The following is a 5,203-nucleotide window of genomic DNA, read 5'->3' on the forward strand; positions in this document are numbered from 1 at the left end:
CTTATGTAATTACCAGTCTCCCCCCTCCCTCTGCTGCTCCATCATTGGCCGGACAGACCCCCGACTCTGCCCCCCACCCAGCTGGGACAGCCCGGGGGCCGCCTCACTGCTCCATCCCTGTACATGTGTGTCCTCCCCATGTGTACTGTGCATGTGTGTCCTCCCCATGTGTACTGTACATGTGTGTCCTCCCCATGTGTACTGTGCATGTGTGTCCTCCCCATGTGCACTGTGCATGTGTGTCCTCCCCATGTGTACTGTGCATGTGTGTCCTCCCCATGTGCACTGTGCATGTGTGTCCTCCACATGTGTACTGTACATGTGTGTCCTTCCCATGTGTACTGTACATGTGTGTCCTCCTCATGTGTACTGTACATGTGTGTCCTCCCCATGTCTCCTGTACTGTACACGTGTGTCCTCCCCATGTGTACTGTACATGTGTGTCCTCCCCATGTGCACTGTGCATGTGTGTCCTCCCCATGTGCACTGTGCATGTGTGTCCTCCCCATGTGTACTGTGCATGTGTGTCCTCCCCATGTGCACTGTGCATGTGTGTCCTCCTCATGTGTACTGTACATGTGTGTCCTTCCCATGTGTACTGTACATGTGTGTCCTCCTCATGTGTACTGTACATGTGTGTCCTCCTCATGCTCCTCATGTGTACTGTACATGTGTGTCCTCCTCATGTGTACTGTACATGTGTGTCCTCCCCATGTCTCCTGTACTGTACACGTGTGTCCTCCCCATGTGTACTGTACATGTGTGTCCTCCTCATGTGTACTGTACATGTGTGTCCTCCCCATGTGTACTGTACATGTGTGTCCTCCCCATGTGTACTGTACATGTGTGTCCTCATGTCTCCTGCACTGTACATGTGTGTCCTCCTCATATCTCCTGCACTGTACATGTGTGTCCTCATGTCTCCTGCACTGTACATGTGTGTCCTCCTCATGTCTCCTGCACTGTACATGTGTGTCCTCCTCATGTCTCCTGCACTGTACATGTGTGTCCTCCCCATGTGTACTGTCCATGTGTGTCCTCCCCATGTGTACTGTACATGTGTGTCCTCCCCATGTGTACTGTACATGTGTGTCCTCATGTCTCCTGTACTGTACATGTGTGTCCTCCCCATGTGTACTGTACTGTACATGTGTGTCCTCCTCATGTCTCCTGCACTGTACATGTGTGTCCTCCTCATGTCTCCTGCACTGTACATGTGTGTCCTCCTCATGTCTCCTGCACTGTACATGTGTGTCCTCCCCATGTGTACTGTCCATGTGTGTCCTCCTCATGTGTACTGTACATGTGTGTCCTTCCCATGTGTACTGTACATGTGTGTCCTCCTCATGTGTACTGTACATGTGTGTCCTCCCCATGTGTACTGTACATGTGTGTCCTCCCCATGTGTACTGTACATGTGTGTCCTCCCCATGTGTACTGTACTGTACATGTGTGTCCTCCCCATGTGTACTGTACATGTGTGTCCTCCCCATGTGTACTGTACATGTGTGTCCTCCCCATGTGTACTGTACATGTGTGTCCTCCCCATGTGTACTGTACATGTGTGTCCTCCTCATGTGTACTGTACATGTGTGTCCTCCTCATGTGTACTGTACATGTGTGTCCTCCTCATGTCTCCTGTAGTGTGCATGTGTGTCCTCCCCATGTGTACTGTACATGTGTGTCCTCCTCATGTGCACTGTACATGTGTGTCCTCCTCATATGTACTGTACATGTGTGTCCTCCCCATGTGTACTATGCATGTGTGTCCTCCCCATGTGTACTGTACATGTGTGTCCTCCCCATGTGTACTGTACATGTGTGTCCTCCTCATGTGTACTGTACATGTGTGTCCTCCCCATGTGTACTGTGCATGTGTGTCCTCCCCATGTGCACTGTACATGTGTGTCCTCCTCATGTCTCCTGTACTGTGCATGTGTGTCCTCCCCATGTGTACTGTACATGTGTGTCCTCCCCATGTGTACTGTACATGTGTGTCCTCCCCATGTGTACTGTACATGTGTGTCCTCCCCATGTGTACTGTACATGTGTGTCCTCCCCATGTGCACTGTACATGTGTGTCCTCCCCATGTGCACTGTACATGTGTGTCCTCCCCATGTGCACTGTACATGTGTGTCCTCCCCATGTGCACTGTACATGTGTGTCCTCCCCATGTGTACTGTACATGTGTGTCCTCCCCATGTGTACTGTACATGTGTGTCCTCCCCATGTGTACTGTACATGTGTGTACTCCCTATGTGTTCTGTACATGTGTGTCCTCCCTATGTGTACTGTACTGTACACGTGTGTCCTCCCCATGTGTACTGTACATGTGTGTCCTCCCCATGTGTACTGTACATGTGTGTCCTCCCCATGTGTACTGTACATGTGTGTTCTCCTCATGTGTACTGTACATGTGTGTCCTCCACATGTGTACTGTACATGTGTGTCCTCCCCATGTGTACTGTACATGTGTGTCCTCTACCTGTGTACTGTACATGTGTGACCTCCCCATGTGTACTGTACATGAGTGTCCTCCCCATGTGTACTGTACATGTGTGTCTTCCCCATGTGTACTGTACATGTGTGTCCTCCCCATGTGTACTGTACATGTGTGTCCTCCCCATGTGTACTGTACATGTGTGTCCTCCCCATGTGTACTGTACATGTGTGTCCTCTACATGTCTTCTTGTACTGTACGTGTGTGTCCTCCTCATGTGTACTGTACATGTGTGTCCTCCTCATGTGTACTGTACATGTGTGTCCTCCCCATGTCTTCTTGTACTGTACATGTGTGTCCTCCTCATATGTACTGTCCATGTATGTCCTCCCCATGTTTACTGTACATGTGTGTCCTCCTCATGTGTACGGTACATGTGTGTCCTCCCCATGTGTACTGTAAATGTGTGTCCTCCTCATGTCTCCTGTACATGTGTTTCCTCATGTCTCTTCTGCTGTACATGTGTGTCCTCCTCATGTCTCCTGTACATGTGTTTCCTCATGTCTCCTGTGCTGTACATGTGTGTCCACCTCATGTCTCCTGTACTGTTCATGTGTGTCCTCCTCATGTCTCCTGTACTGTACATGTGTGTCCTCCTCATGTCTACTGTACATGTGTGTCCTCCCCATGTCTTCTTGTACTGTACATGTGTGTCCTCCTCATGTGTACTTTACATGTGTGTCCTCTCCATGTCTCTTGTACTGTACATGTGTGTCCTCCTCATGTCTTCCTGTACTGTACATTTGTGTCCTCCTCATGTGTACTGTACATGTGTATCCTCATGTCTCCTGTACTGACATGTGTATCCTCTTTTCTCCTGTACTGTACATGTGTGTCATCTACATGTCTCCTGTACTGTACATGTGTGTCCTCCTCATATGTACTGTCCATGTGTGTCCTCCCCATGTTTACTGTACATGTGTGTCCTCCTCATGTGTACTGTACATGTGTATCCTCATGTCTCCTCTACTGTACATGTGTATCCTCATTTCTCCTGTACTGTACATGTGTGTCCTCTACATGTCTCCTGTACTGTACATGTGTGTCCTCCTCATGTGTACTGTACATGTGTGTCCTCTACATGTCTCCTGTACTGTGCATTTGTGTCCTCTACATGTCTCCTGTACTGTACACGTGTGTCCTCTTTTCTCCTGTACTGTACATGTGTGTCCTGTACATGTCTCCTGTACTGTGCACGTGTTTCCTCTTTTCTCCTGTACTCCAGCCACCTTCATTATACAGTGCCCTAGGTTTGGAGGGGGGTTTCCAGGCACCAGGAATCCCCCTTGGTTTACTTATGCTTTCTCCAACCTGTGTCTCTGTCTACAAATGCTGCCATGTTTGTATACTGATTGCTGGTCATACACAGGTAACCCTTAGTCTAATAATTATCAGGCAGACAATAAAAGCTATTTTCACTACATTAAGATAAACACAGCGTCTAGATCAGGGTTGTCCAGCCCGCCTGTAAATGTGGCCCAGCGGTTGTGACAAGGGGGCAGCGCTGATAATGAATAAAATATCCTGCAAAAAAAAATTTTAAATAATACTAATCTTGCGGTCACGTCAGCTGGCGCTCCGGCTCCCTCCCTGGTCTCCTCCTCCGTGCGGTGCTCGCAGTGAATGTCAGGAGGTGACGTCATCACACCCGACATCCATTGTGTAGCGCAGCACAGAGGAGTCACCCGCGCGAACGATCAGCAGCAGTGAAAGATTATCCAGTATCTTCTTGTTGTTACTCTGAATTTGGACTTTCTGCACCATGCAATTATGAACCCGCTGTGTTCTCTGTATGTATCTAATATAAATATCATTATTTTTAATATTTTAAACCATTTTAAATGTGCAGTGCTGAGTAGGGTGAAATTATCACCCACTGTTACCCTCATCGGAGGCTGCTCCATGAGCCATTTTTCTAGCCACCCTATCTTTAAATCTCTGTAGATTTCTATTAGTCCTCCTGATGCTACCTATATCGGTGACCATTTCAAACCGGTCAATAAAAAAAAAGGTTCATGGGTGCAGAAAGAGATGAAAAAAAAGTTTTTGGCATTTAATTCCCCGAACCCCACTAAGGGGCAGATGCAGGTAAGTTAAATTGCAGCTGGTAATGGGACTACTGCTTTAATCATGATTCTGCAACAGGTTTCCTAACTCTTACTAACTTAATTTCCAAGTAAGTTTAATATGTTAACTATGTTTTCTATGTTTTTTTGGATGATCGGCTATCGTTAGTGTATTTTATGTGCGGCCCAAACCAACTCGTCGTCTTCCAATGTGGCCCAGGGAAGCTAAAAGGTTGGACACCCCTGGTCTAGATAGTGTTTTGTTTTATGGAATATATGATATGGATTAAAACTGATTCTATGAGATTGTTTTATTTCAATATAGTTTTACAAAGAAGTAAAGGGAAAGGTCAGAGTTATCTAAGAACCACGACATGTGGGATAACTTATATAGTATAAAAACACTTTATTTAATTTCTTCTTTCATAATATTTATTTACTTTTAGGTGCAGGTACACTATTTATTTCTCAATCCGCGAGCATAATATTTAAATTATGGGTAAGTTGTGTGGAAAAGAAAAGGATCAGAGTGTTACAATGTGTCAAGGCGATCTCAAAATTCCACTCCATTAATAAAACTGTTATTCCTTGTTCTCATCCCCTCAGAGGTCGCCCGGATTCATTGTTCTTGTCCTT

Source organism: Mixophyes fleayi, chromosome 9, assembly GCF_038048845.1.
Source record: "Mixophyes fleayi isolate aMixFle1 chromosome 9, aMixFle1.hap1, whole genome shotgun sequence".
NCBI lineage: Eukaryota > Metazoa > Chordata > Amphibia > Anura > Limnodynastidae > Mixophyes > Mixophyes fleayi.